Source organism: Branchiostoma lanceolatum, chromosome 7 (genome assembly GCF_035083965.1).
Source record: "Branchiostoma lanceolatum isolate klBraLanc5 chromosome 7, klBraLanc5.hap2, whole genome shotgun sequence".
Lineage (NCBI taxonomy): Eukaryota > Metazoa > Chordata > Leptocardii > Amphioxiformes > Branchiostomatidae > Branchiostoma > Branchiostoma lanceolatum.
The window spans coordinates 1,923,424-1,938,955 of NC_089728.1; the positions used below are offsets into that span (position 1 = coordinate 1,923,424).

Genomic DNA, 15,532 nt, shown 5'->3' on the forward strand with positions numbered 1-15,532 from the left:
ATCTTTACTGCTGGTAGTATAATCGTAGGTTCTAGGACAGACTCCGATCCCAATCTGTCCTAGGACAGTCGCCGATTGCCCAGGATTGCACTCTCTACTGTGACATATAGCTAATGTATATTGCCTCCCGATGGGCAACGTTTAATTCTGGCATCTTTTTAAAGAAAATGTCACCTCCTCCAAGAACTTTCAATGGACAAACACTTCCCCACATGTATACATACACTCTGTGAATAGAGAAGTATGTAAGCTGTAAAACTGAGCTTTGATAGCTGGTCTGGACCCATATTGGATACTTGTTTTGAAAGTAACAACATGCACAACAGATGGTCAAATATTTGTTGATTTTCGTTACAACCCTACCCATTTATGACATTCTAGTTCAAATGGTCCTATACACTTTGATAATAGACATATACATATAGTGTGACATTTTATGTAAAAATGTCCCAGAAGGTTGGGTACTTCTATTACTTGGTTCTGACAATATAGCCAAAAATGCTACCAGTAGTCTTAAACTTTTAAAACATTTTAGTTTTTACATGTAGAATTTAAGGTCATGTGAATAGATATTTGAGTTATGAGTGTGAATCTAACATGATTTTTCTATTAAATGGCTAGTTAACAGTTACTGTCAAGGACAGCTTTTTACTATTTGTTTGACTCTAGGTTCTATCATGTCTATAGCCTGGCTGATGTATCCCAGGTAAGATTTGCATGGTTCTTAGATCTGGGGAACAGGTATGGCAACTTCCAGATTATATTGGTGTGGCTCTTGGGACTCAACAACACCTAACAGGTAATGCTGGTATGGCTCTTAGAGCATCGGTAATGTACTATACCGGTTTAGATATAGCACACCAGTTGTGTAAATGGGTAAGCACAGGCTTTATCTTTATTTTCTCTTACTACTGTGCAGAAGAATATGTAATGTTGGTGTGCCTCCTACAGCATATAGGACACATGACCAGGAAATATACCATGCTACTGAGGCACTAGGTAGGGCTCCATGCAGCACTGGTAGAATATACCCCCTCTCTTTGATACAGAGACCATGTGAGGGCACAAGTAATGTTTGCATGGCTCTGGAGTCTGGAGACCATGTACAATTCTGCTGGTACTACATCAAATACATATACTTTAGGTACTCTTCTTCCAAGAATGTATCTCCATGATATATTATGTTACATATACCACAATGCATTTCTCATTAAAGCTGCACCCATTTGCTATGTTGTTTCTATCGTCTTTTCTAATGTCTTGTGTGTGCATTGTACATAGTTTTATATATCAACTATGTTACCCAACAAAGATGTCATTGAGTCTGTCCAGACATGCCGATCTCAAAAATGTACATCTCAATGAAATACACTCTATAGGGGGGCCCTGAATGAAAATTAGATTTTTGTGAGTTTCGAAGACGTTAATGAATCTGCCCCAAAAAGGCGTCATTGAGTCTGTCCAGACATGCCGGTCACAGAAATGTACATTTTAATAAAATAAACTCTAGGGGGGCCCCCCTGAATGAAAAATTAGATTTTTGTGAATTTCGAAGACGTTAACAAATTTGCCCAATAAAGGTGTCATTGAGTATGTCCAGACATACCGGTCACAGAAATGTACAGTTTGATAGAATTAACTCTAGGGGGGCCCCCCTGAATGAAAAATTAGATTTTTGTGAATTTCGAAGACGTCAACGAATTTGCCCAATAAAGGTGTCATTGAGTCTGTCCAGACATACCGGTCACAGAAATGTACAGTTTAATGAAATTAACTCTAGGGGGGCCCCCCTGAATGAAAAATTAGATTTTTGTGAATTTCGAAGACGTTAACGAATTTGCCCAATAAAGGTGTCATTGAGTCTATCCAGAAATACCGGTCACAGAAATGTACATTTTAATAAAATAAACTCTAGGGGGGCCCCCCTGAATGGAAAATTAGATTTTTGTGAATTTCGAAGACGTTAACGAATTCGCCCAATAAAGGTGTCATTGAGTCTGTCCAGACATACCGGTCACAGAAATGTACAGTTTAATGAAATAAACTCTAGGGGGGCCCCCCTGAATGAAAAATTAGATTTTTGTGAATTTCGAAGACGTTAACAAATTTGCCCAATAAAGGTGTCATTGAGTCTGTCCAGACATACCGGTCACAGAAATGTACAGTTTAATGAAATAAACTCTAGGGGGGCCCCCCTGAATGAAAAATTAGATTTTTGTGAATTTCGAAGACGTTAACGAATTCGCCCAATAAAGGTGTCATTGAGTCTGTCCAGACATGCCGGTCACAGAAATGTACAGTTTAATGAAATAAACTCTAGGGGGGCCCCCCTGAATGAAAAATTAGATTTTTGTGAATTTCGAAGACGTTAACAAATTTGCCCAATAAAGGTGTCATTGAGTCTGTCCAGACATACCGGTCACAGAAATGTACAGTTTGATAGAATTAACTCTAGGGGGGCCCCCCTGAATGAAAAATTAGATTTTTGTGAATTTCGAAGACGTCAACGGATTCGCCCAATAAAGGTGTCATTGAGTCTGTCCAGACATACCGGTCACAGAAATGTACAGTTTGATAGAATAAACTCTAGGGGGGCCCCCTGAATGAAAAATTAGATTTTTGTGAATTTCGAAGACGTTAACGAATTCGCCCAATAAAGGTGTCATTGAGTCTGTCCAGACATACCGGTCACAGAAATGTACATTTTAATGAAATAAACAGGAGGTAGGGGCCGCCCTGAACGTACATTTTGTTCAAGGCGAGATACATGAAATCCTACAGGAGAAAGGTGTTTTATTTGTTATTTCTGCTAGAAATGTATGATTTTTTATCGGAAATTTAACTGCTAGTTACTACATAACCAACTGCGGTCATCCGTTGGGAATCCATACAATGCCTAAGTAAGCTTTCATGAATACGTCATCCAAATTTGAAAGAAATCCGTTGTATTCTAAGTGAGATATTAAATCCTAGATGTTCCAGTCTCGCGCAAAGCTAGGCCGCGTGCCACCTGCTATCTTCCGGGCGGACTTTCTAGCTTGATTTTCTACCGCAATTCGCCGAAGTGCGTTTTCCTTTATAAAACAAGAAAGAAATAATGTTTTTCCATGAAACTTTCACAAAAGTAAGTTGATATGCTGATCTATCTGTGCTGTCAGTAGTTTTGTTGTTCCGCTTTTCTGCTTGAAGATATAGGCCATGAATCTATCATTTTGGGGCACGGTCAAAATTCCCACTCTAAAAAGTGCGGCATATTGGAAAAATGATGTAGCGTTAGGGATTTACATCATGCAATAGACATATTATCCATATAACTCTGTCAAGGACATTTCGATGGTATTAGCACTACCTTGCTGAGTGTTTGCACTCAATTCTTCAGGAGAAATGCGAAGTTCTATTTGGCATTTGTGACAGGAATATATGATCTATGGTCAAAATTTCAACTGTTTATTACTCCATAATCAATTGTACTCATCACTTTGGAATCCATACAATGCCTAAGTATGCTTTCATGAATACGTCATCCAAATTTGAAAGAAATCCGTTGTATTCTAAGTGAGATATTAAATCCTAGCTAGATGTTCCAGTCTCGCGCAAAGCTAGGCCGCGTGCCACCTGCTATCTTCCGGGCGGACTTTCTAGCTTGATTTTCTACCGCAACTCGCCGAAGTGCGTTTTCCTTTATAAAACAAGAAAGAAATAATATTTTTCCATGAAACTTTCACAAAAGTAAGTTGATATGCTGATCTATCTGTGCTGTCAGTAGTTTTGTTGTTCCGTTTTTCTGCTTGAAGATATTGGCCAAACAAACCGATTTATTTCATCCTAGCGACAAACGTAAGAACTGCAAAAATGAACCCGACGGAAAGTGTTTTTGTCGTCTTCTGCCGAGTTAAAAACCTTTCATTCGTCAGATAACCTTCCCAAAAAAGTAAAACAATAGTAAAAAAATGTCTTTCGATATATCATTCGTCCAATATCCTTTTAAGTGCGTTTGACTGCATATATTTACAAACAACCGACGATTCATCTTTTCAGTCCAGAACTATAGATTTCAATGTACAGTACTTGTAGTGCATAGACATAATTTTCCATGGGAGTCTGCAAAACAACCTTTCATGTTGTATCACTTTCTGGACGCTTAAATGAAATATGTTTTAAGAATTTCATTAACGAAATATGATCTCAGGTACAAAATTAGCATGAGCATATAGAAATATGCCAGCCGAATTTGAAAGAAATCATTTTTGTTCTATAGGCGAGATACAACAAGCAACGCTTTCAAGCTCTGTACAATGTCAAAAGATTAAAGGAGTCCTAAATTCCAGATAGATGATACAAAAAGCGAATACTTATTACAGTATACGATAAGTACCCACTAGTCCCGTGCGCATCAAAAAGCATTCAGTATTCTACTAAATTCCCCAGATGATCCTCTATTTTCTTTTCACTGGAAGTACAGGGTGATTTGATTCTCACCTGCCAGGTAGCTCGTGCCACTTGACGTACTTTTCAGCACTAAGGAGTCAGCTGTGATCTTCAGCCAGAGGCCCGTTCACGTTTCGTCCCTCCAAGGAGGTTATATCCCCCTCGTACCATGGTACGCCCTTAGGATGAGGGGATGACAGGGAGGACGTCTCCACCCTGCTTCACTGCTGCTCACTTCCTGCGGGTAGGCCTACCCCAGCATGAGACTCTGATTTTTATATCATTTTTCTCTTCGTTGTTACACTTATGCTGTCTCCTTCTTCCCCCAGGCTTTTCCTCTCCTTTTGATCCATAACCATGGCCAGAAGCTAGATTTTTTCCACTTCCTCTGCCATTCTTTTTATGACCTTTCTTGATACAATGTACATTCATGGCGTGATAAAAGAATCTCAGGGGGGCTAAGAAATGTCTTGTTATATGTTCCTTTATATCTTATTAACAACTGGCCTTCTGATTGTGCTTAGTCCCCCTAATTTATACTAAAATATTCACCATGAAGGAAGTGGGAATGCGTATAGGGAATCCATGGGTAGGGTCTGAATTCTGTACAAAGTCGGCTGATTATGTATTCATTGATACATAATCTAGTGGAAAATAACACTCCCTTCTAGAGTTTAGGACTCCTTTAAGTATGACTTATCCAAAAACATTACAACTTCAATATATATATATATATATGCATATTGTGGCTTTGTTTTGAGTATTGTAGATAACTATAGATTACATGAAAAGATAAAAACACCTGAATCGTCTCTAAAATCCTGATGGCTTTATTGACTTGAACTCCAGAAGCACATGTTATGTTCGAAGACCTCAGTTTATTTTATGCTGACTTGACTGCAGTAGATATAGAATAAAGCAACAAAAAATGAATCCCATATCAACAACTTTTTACATACAAAAGTGTTTGTGTTTGGACTTTTTGATTTATGTACATGTGCATAACAAGGGTAACTTAGACTCATGCATAACACTTTGTAATAAACTGATATGGAAAGATTAAGCAATCTAGATTATCCAGATCATATCAACATCTTGTTACCCTCATCATGTACTTGTTTCAGTAAAAATAAATACATATGAGTCGGTATTGCAAGGCAAGACTCACATTAGGCAGACTGCATTAGGTCTCAGCATATACATCTGGCATTGGCAATGACCACATCAGTTAGAGGTGAATAGATCACAAAATGCACACAGCTTGAAATCAATTAATCAGGAACTGCTCAGATACCTATACATGTTCAACAGAGCATCTAAAACACACAATTTATCCTACCTCCCCTGCAGCTACCTTACATTCTGAAGCTGTTCAATGGAATATTTGACAGAACATAGAAAACAACAGAGAGCGTGGCTTCCGTTTAATCAGTCATGCCTGAGGTGCCACTGACATGCTTTTTCCTGGGTCACCCTCCATGTATGGATTGACTTTGGAATATAACAATATGTGTTATGATAACAGTCAAACAAAGACTAAAGAGGAAAACAACAATTCAATTCAATTCAAATTGGTTATATACTGTATCATTGCATATAGAAATACATGCATGGGCACAAACAACTGTCAAAGACATGGTCAATTAGACTTACTGACAGTATATGTAGTCCTGGAATATGTATTAGTTACATATAAGAGACATGCAAAACGGGGGCATTTTCTACTACATTTTTAATCTAATGAGGTTTTTTGGATTGAGGTGTGATTTTAAAAGCATGTGGATCAGAGTCATTGCCATTGTAATAATTACATACATGTCTACAGTGCAATGGGAATTGAAATTGCAGGAAGGATTCATACATGTGTAAACTTTTACTAGCTTTTACAGACTCAATGCATTCTAAAAAAACTAGGACTTGGGTTGGTGTTGATACATGACTCCTCCATGCAGATGCAGGTAATCCATTGTTGCATTGTCAGCTTCTCTCTCACTGTCATCTCATGAGGACAGGGCATTGATGCTCTGTCTGGGTTGAATATTGTCAGCCCCTATAGAAGCAACAAGAAAAAAAAGGTGAAGGTTGGGTTAATAAAGACAATGCATTGTCTTTTTTCTAGTGCTTAGCCTCCGGTGCAGACTCCTCCCGGCTGTTTTCTTTTTCTCTTTCTTTTTCTCAAGTTACAGTTTTTATACTATTACATTTTTTTCAGAAAATGAACTTGAAAAAGAAAACAGCCGGGAGCAGTCTGCACCGGAGGCTATAGTGCTTATAGTATGTACAAAAATACATAGGATAAGTATATAATGTCTGGTGACAACAATAAATACCTAATACACTACAGAGTGTAGTCTAAGCAGTCATAAGTTAAGTTTTTGACACATGTCCCTAGGACTCCTCACTCATCAGAAACTCTGATCTAAATATGTCAGCACGCGCACACACACACACACACACACACACACACACACACACACACACGCACACATTCCTACAATTCTAACTACATTTGTATAAAAAGGGAATAGCATTCTGTTAGAGTTCTCATCATGTGATGATGGATACAGGAGAAGCTACTAGTATTCCACTATACTGCCTATATATGGCTACATGTATATAGGGCTTGAAACAGTGGGTGGTGCACTAAAAATTGGATACAACAATCCTTTGTATTTACAATGTTTATAGTGGGAACGTTTTATTAAAACACTTCATGAAGGAATCAGTGCTATTCATATATTTTTGTCCGTCAAACATTTCTGTGAAATCCGACAGCGAAATTCGATGTCACCACACGCTGGAAAAATGCGGTCGCCATGGCCAGGGATTGTGCTCTGTGCGGTCCCAATTCGTGGCAGTCGCGTTGGACGGGTGGTCGCCTTGGGCAGGGCGCTTAATGCTTGTGCCTATGGGGCAAATTTTTGGGACCAAGAAAAAACGGTCGCCATGGCCAGGTGGTCGGGTTAAAGAGGCAGGTTTGACTGTATCAGAAAAAGGAATATAACCTTTTATTGTACTTTATTTGATGAATTACTTGTTTGAAATTTTGAAGTCAGATATAGAACAACACTGATTTGAGTTCTTAGAGCCAGAAGCAATTAACTTAATAATGTTTTCCTGACTTCAGGATGAAACAGTGCTGTGCTTTGTGGGTCAGAAGGCCAATTGCATCATGGACTTACTACTGTGGGACTGGATCATGTTTAGGTTAAGTTTATAGCTTTCTGACAATATTTGCCGACTTTTAAAAGATACTATCACTATAATCAGTATGTATGGATGTGAATTATTCATTAAATACAAGGTCAAGCAGGCGACCTAATAAGATCAGACTTAGGAGGAAGAATAACGTTTTTTTGTAGCAGGTTACACTTCATATGATTATCCAATAATAAAGTGATGCACTTTTTCTAATGCATCATAAAATCAATCAAGATTAGACTAACTGTGAAAACATAAGCCCCTTGACTAAATTCAACATCAAGGAGATCATACATGTGAAGGTAACCAATGTACATGTATACAGCACACCACATCCCCTTCTCGATAGTTCTTCTGCTTTCTTCAACAACAACAAAAATGTTTCTCGTGTTGGTGGAAAATCCTGTCCAGTCCGGACAGAAAAAAAGCCCTGTCCATTCTGAAGAGAAGGTCTGCATGGGGGAGGAGGTGTCTTGTCCTGCATAGAATTAGAGATACTGACTACGCCTAAAAATGAAAATCTGTATCGACAATTATTATAAAGTCTACTATTTTTATTCTACTGTTAATTGTAGCCAGTCGGCTTTGCCATTAATTCTACGTATACATAGCCTGCTACATGTGTGTGTATTTGTTATCCTGAATTCTTCTTTCAGCATTACTGAGATTTTAATTGCAAGGCGTAGTCGAAAGACAATATTGCCATAAGAAAAGTTACAACAGGACATCTGCTTATCTTGGCTTCGACACAGTAAACATGCAAACTTTGGGTCTCAAAATGTAAGGAATTGCACTTGAGAGGGTTAGGATTTTATAGGAGAGCATGTCAGACCCCCCCTACATTGCACCCTTGAATGTCATGAATGCTACGTATGCACCCCACCTCAGAGGGTTATGATTTTCTGGGAGAGTATGCCCTCAGACCCCCCTACAAAATGGTTGCACCCTTGGGCCATTCATGATGCTGCGCTGCCAATTCTATAGGAATGTGAATCAATTCATGGTTAAGCATTGTCGATCCTCTTGAATTTACTGTTAAACTAAACCTGCTGAATTTAGCTCTAAGTGTTGCCAGGAACCCCCATGCAGATCCTCTTTTCAGCCTGGACAGTTTTTTCTGCTGTCCGGACTGGAAAGGTTTTCCTGCCAACCCAGTTTTTCTCACCGGCCAATGCATATCCTTGTGCGACCTACATGTACCTCAGGCAATAATAACTGGTTTACTTCTCACCACTAGCTAGGAGGTGGTTTAGTTACTGTAAATGCATTTAAATTTGCATGGTTTTAATTTTGCACTAAGGGGAAAATGGAGTGTTTGCGGTGGTTTTAAGTTTGCAGCAGTGCTATACTGTAGTCACATACCTGATCGATGATGATACCGCCACAGTAGGGGTGGATATAGGTTTGGCTTAATAAGGTCCAAGTCCAAGTTTAGGTCCAGGGACCTGAACCTGGACCTGATCCTGTCCAGTTGATGTTTTGTTTTATCAGACCAATATCAAGCATAGAGAATTAATACTGATCATGACATGCACAACTATAAAAGTTTCTTGGTGAGAAGACTTTCAAGATAAACCAACGTGTTTGATATCTGAATGTCGCACCTATTTTAAATGCCTTTTTTGTCAGAGGGGAGACTCAAAACCCTTTTCATCAAACAAAATAGAAAAATATATTTGTACTTTATTCAATTTTTTTTTGGACTCAGGTTTTTGGCTTTCAGGTTTTTGGATGTTATAAAGGCCTGAATCACGTCCAGCGAACTGGTATCCACCCCTACTCCAGTGTTGGACAAAAATGTTTGCAGTGAAACAGTTGCCATGAAAACCTGATGAACACAAAACCACCTGCCCACGAACATTTCTAAATTTACAGTATTACTGACACAAAGTAGTAACATGTACCGTAAGTGGACTGTAGTGAGATATAGTTTGGAGAGGTCGAGTGGGCTGTTTGCAGAAGTGTTTTAAAGATAGGGCACAATGTACAACACCACTCAACAGAGAGGCTAGCTATAGGGGCATGGTCAGGAATGCTTGCCTTGGCCTAGCCATGGCCATATGAGACTATGATTCTGTTGCTATAGGGTATTGAACTGTTTGTGGTGAAATAAACATGACCCAGGAAGTTCCCACAACTTGCATGGGGGTGGATAAAAATGATTTTGCCCCAAGTTTGTTTTTACTCGTGTACTGCTATGAAAGCCAAATGGAATGAAATTCGGCGAGGAAGAGCTAGTTGCTGTAAGGAGAGATAGGAGGAGCTTTTTCCAGAATAGACACTTCTTGCATGGAGGTGGTTACAACATCATTATTAATCATTTTGGGGGCAGTTTTGCCCAAAATGATGCTTTTTGCAATTGTCTTCCGTGACATCCTAATTCCTGTGTAAGCCAAGTAAATTTGGTGAGGACTCAGGTGTAAGGTCTTTGCACCAGATAAGGTGCAAATGATCGTGGAGACTCCATGATCATTTGCACCTTATCTGGTTATTCCCACTGCAAATTTCAAGCCATTTAGCTTTCCTAGCAGGGTACCTGGGTATTTAACAGGCACCAAAAATACCAAAAATCACCTCCATTTAAGAAGTGGACTACTCCACGGTGGAGTAGTCCACTTCTTAAATGGAGGTGATTTTTGGTTGAGAATGATTTTAAGTTTGCGATAAAGAGGTAACCGCAAAAACCTAGGTCACTGGTAACGTTGGTTTTGACTGTTTGATACAAATGTCATATGATTTCCAGTGTGGCTATGAGAGATCAGACCATGGACTTGACGACAATACATGTACATGTGGCTGAATCTTGTACAACACATCCAAGGCTGCCCAAAAATTCATTCAAAAGTTATGGACCTCTTCTTGGGACCAATGTGAACATGGACGGGCTTAAACAGGAGTGTCGTATGACAGGTTTTTATGACCTATCATCTGAAAATGACTTCTTGAATTTGAGGGACGAAATTCAACAGGCTTTATCGTAATTACCTTTCGATTCCCAAACATGAAACAAAATATCTGGTGGGAACACAGGTGTCAGCGATGTTCTTGTAATCTTTTAGTTTATTCATAATTTGCTTATAGCTGTAGAGAGAAAATTGAGTGTTTGCAGTTGCAACAATAGCGCTACAGTCATATGTGGGCAAAAAGTTTTGCGGTGGTTTTAAGTTGTGCTGAAAGTTCACCGCAAAAACCATGAACATCAAACCACCGCAAACATTTCTGCATTTACGGTATTTTGACCAACTTAGTAACAGTCTCGTACTAGCACATGTATCTCCCAGTCCCAGGTACTACTTGGTAAGTTTGGAGATTCATACTGTACTTGTCCTGTCCTGTTTTACAGAAATAACTTATAGCAGATCCCAATCTATCTTAGTTACGTACATTGTATAATAAGATGATGAGCGTCAGGTGAACGAAGGCAACTGAGTGAATATTTCCATCCAAGTTATGATATACTAGTATATTGAACCTCCTTAAATCACCCTATCTATTGCCCGCAGTTCCCTTGAATGACCATGTTCCATATTGTCCATAGTTGTCTGGTAGACTCTACTAAAGAAGGAGGATATACATATTATGTAATAGATATGTGGTAACCATGACAACAAAGGAAACTGTGTTTAATATTACATTTTATACATTAAAAAGGTGAAGCAGTCATCCTCAATTGAGGTGACATGGAAGTATGATGCTTTTTCAAGTAGCTAGTGGTATTGATAATGCAATGCAGCTTCGCAAGGGCATGAACAAGCACACCAGGTCACCCCTACTCTTCTGTGTTGGGTTCTTTTACGTGCAGAGGTTTCACGTTTGAGGCTTACGCCCAAAGCTCCCTCATACACAAGGACGCCGGCTTTTCTGAGTTTTCATCACCATATCGGAATTAATGGATGCAATCCCTTACAACATGTCCCAGCTGAATTTGACCCTGGGATTGAACCCCAGCCCAAAGGATCAATGGAAAAGCAGCAGGTTGCGTTACCGGTTGTGCCACAGGGACATGTCTTAGAAATAGTAAACGCAGCTTCCTAAAGTGAAGTTAGTCGCCATGGCTAATGGCCTATACCAGTATAAAATGTAGCCATTCACCTGACTTATCAAATTTGTTATGATCACTAACTAGACAATGAGGTGGTTAACTGTCCCTACAGCTAGCTACATGTATATAACGTCATTATACATTTAATTTGTATTTTAATGAAATACAAATCATGTAATGTATAAGTTATATAACAACGTTATATACATGTAGCTAGCAATTCGTCCCAATCACCCTTTCAAGTTCCGGGTCACATTTAGAAAAACAACAGATAGCGCTGTAATCCGTTGAACAAAATCCAATTGACGGCCGAATTGAGGACTAGTGTCTCTTGTCAGTTGTCACTATCATTTTATGCCGAATTCTTGATATTATGTCCTTTCCGACATTATTTGCAAGTAAATATCTCCTTGTTGAGTGATTTGGAACTAAGTTGATCATTGTGTTGCCTTTTGTATTTGTTGTAAGAGAGCTGGCATAGATTCTAGGTTTTTCGAATCGGTAACTAAATTGGTTGCTATGTTCTGTCTATTCCCTGTAATCGAAGGCTGAATCGGCGGCAAAATCCAATCGAGGGCTGAATCGAAGGCTGTGAATCGAAGGCCGAATCGAGGGCTAGTTTCAGCTTGGTGCTATAGGGACAGTTAACTACCTCATTGTCTAAATAGTGATCATGCTGAAATACAACCTGTAATCAAAGCATACTGTATTTCAATATACTTCAAACTCTTTATGTGTAATCCGGTGTATTCCGAAAATATCATTCTGAAATGTTCTAGTAATGAATGGAGTATGATTTGAATGAACGTGGCCAATGAATAAATGCCAGTAACAGCAGCAGTGCCATTGTTGTTGTTGTCCTTGCTTCACGTCTATTATATCACGAGACGTGGTCTCTTGATGCTGGGTTATGCTTGGTTCGGTTACGAGTCACCTGTCTCTCTAGATATTTAACTCTTGGTGACATATGTATCAAAAATATATAATGTAACGTTACATTTTTACTCGCGGTGATGTCTTATCGCCCCCCTCCCCTTTCACATCGGGCTTGGCCCGGGCTAGTTGCAGATTATTTAACGAGGATCTGTGCCTATTCAATACAAAAATAATCTGTATAAATGAACCAAAGTTGCTCACCTCACCATGGAACAGGCAGAGTTTTGCTGCTGGACGACCAACGACGATATATGGATCCGGGCGTCCCGATGCGTACCTAAAAATTCATCGTTCTGTACTGCTCTCGTGCACTCTCCATGCAGATCTCGCGAGCTTTCAGTCCTACAGTCCTGTATCTGTGGTGTCGTTCCATGCCCGGAGAGCCACCGTCCGTCCAGAGCCTACTGGTAACCAATGTCTCTCAAGAGCCAGGAGACGTCTCCTGGCCCAGTTATAACTGGCTAACGGTGGTCACCGTTAACCACTTATAACTGTAAACGGTACTTGTAACGGGTGGTTACATTCCAAACAACCTGTACAATGTGTCAAAATCTAATCACTCTTCCAAGTAAATAAATCATGACGGGTACGGATTACAAACGCAGAACTGAAGCCATGACTATTCAACTGAGCTACAGACCCGTTCTCTAAAAACAGTAATTGTTCCAAAGGCTTTCCGTGGAGTACAGCCTTCCAACGTTCCATTGTCTGGATTCCTCGCACTAAAACTTCAGTACGGCGCCTGCTAAACTACGCTGTGTTCCATGATTTCGTTGCTCACATTTTTTTCTGTTACGAATTTTGTGGAACCATATTAGCCTCTACCAGGCTCCAGACGTGGCTGGAAAGAGTAAAAATCCGCCAAATAGAGGAGTTGGCCGATTTCTACTCTTTCCAGCCACGTCTGGAGCCTGGTAGAGGCTGGAACCATGCAGAATGTGTCACCGCACGCACCGCTTTGCATCCAAACCACCCGGGTGCAAGGATGAATGCCCTTCAAATGACCAAGGGGGTTTGAAAATATTTCAAACTTCCTTGAAATGACTGCTACTAGCTAAAGCTTCTGTTGCTTATAGATATAGAGAGAGAGATATTGACATATTAACATTCAATAGGAAGAAGCGATTGAATGATAATGATTATGTTGTGTATCTCCTAAGGTCAGGCAATGTTGCCACACGACATCACAGGCAGCGCCTGCACAATGTTCTCCGTTATGAGCCAACCGACTGATTCTGTTATTCAACAGTCCCCATTTCATCGATGAAAGAGTGTAATATTTTCCCCAGAAAGGCAGCAAGGCTTTGGTTACCGGCTTATGCGTCATGAGTTCAAAGTGCCAGAAAATTAATCTACCCGCCCCTCCGCGCACTTTCAAAGCGGAACGATTCAGGCGTCCCGATGTAATTTTTGTGTAAGTCGAATTGTGGCACGAACGTCCCCTGAAGGCCATCTGGCGGTGAAATGACTCTATTACGCCCGAGATTGACTCCACCGATGACGGGGCACGACTCCCGTAATCTCCAAGGAGATCCAACGGTTGCAAAGACCGTATTCAAAAGACCTGGCAGAGGAAGTTTTTATTGCAACCGGTTATCCTCTGCCAGTTGGATATGGTCTTTGCAACCGTTGGATCTGCTTGGAGATTACGACTCCCGCCCTATCATCGGATACGATACACATCAGATTAATCTCAACCCAACATCTGCTTGGATATTACCAGAGAGAACAGCAACGTGAGCAGATGTAAGGATCCGGCTCATTGTCGGTGCTGAACTCGAGTTTTATGAGGAGGAGCAAATCATTAAAATTACCAAGGATTCTGATTTGGATATTGACCATCTGATTATTTTAATCATTTCTTAAGCTATCTATGTACCAAAAATCATGACGATCCGTAAACCCCCCCTTGAGTTATCCTCTTACAAAAAGTGAAACAAAACCGGCTCCTGCAGTTAAAAAAAAAGCCGCTAGGGAGCCCACACCTCCACCATTTACTCTGTGCACAAGAGCTATCTACCACTCAAAAATCACGACCATAGCATGTCCAGAACATGAGACATCAAAACCGGAAGTTCCGCTGCAGTACCGTAACGAGACACTAGGGGGCCAAAATCAAATCATTTTGGGGTCAAGACCAACCCACATACTAAGTATCAAGACAATCGGTCCAGGCCTTCTCGAGCTATACTGTTCATCCACATGCACGCATAGAAACACTTGGCGAAGGTAAATAGTACAATGAGCCGTATCCTTGCATCTGCCTGGTGGATATTGCATACGCTCACCTTCGTTTTCTTTCCGGTAAGCTCCAAGCAGATGTTGGTGAGGAAAATCTTAATCTTAACTTAAATGTCCCAACATATGAGTGACATGATATGATATGAATCATTTCATTCTAGATCTGTTAAAAGCTTCAACTCACATAGAAGACAGAGCAGCAAATAACCGCACATCGCGATCGGTTATTGAGGACTAGGCTAGACTAGGGGAGGAAGCCGCGCGGATCTGTCATACCAATATGAAACGCCAAAAGGGAATCAAATCTTTCAAACTCACACCGCACTAACCTCTACCAGGCTCCAGACTTGGCTGGAAAGAGCGGCCAAATAGAGGAGTTGGTCATCCGATAGATACAACTTGCCTCTACTTGGCCGATCTTTACTCTTTCCAGCCACGTCTGGAGCCTGTTAGAGGAGGCTAACGCCAAAGGAGCACATGTATTTATACACAGGCACACCGCTGGCGTGATCAAGCGACCACTGACAAAAATGAAATTATTTAATCGCTTTCGGGTCCGTCACATAACTTCCATCTCACGTTAACCACGTACGCCAAGCACGCGAGGGACAGATATGTCTCCTCCAATTATAGCAGCCGTCACAAACAATCAGCGATAGAGCTGGGTTTGTGGAGAACCTGGTG

The 15,532-nt window shown here is 40.3% G+C and overlaps 1 protein-coding gene and 1 long non-coding RNA gene across 2 annotated transcripts in view; one reads left to right on the top strand and one right to left on the bottom strand.

Moving 5' to 3' along the window:
* Positions 1 to 15,532, top strand: part of LOC136438622 (uncharacterized) — a 57,480-nt gene that overhangs the window by 27,338 nt on the left and 14,610 nt on the right. The window lies entirely within an intron of this gene.
* LOC136438526 (uncharacterized) lies at positions 5,236 to 13,123 on the bottom strand. Its single transcript, XR_010756444.1, has 2 exons — positions 12,809 to 13,123; positions 5,236 to 6,478 (listed from the first exon to the last, which is right to left on the bottom strand). It is a non-coding gene; the product is annotated as an uncharacterized lncRNA (long non-coding RNA).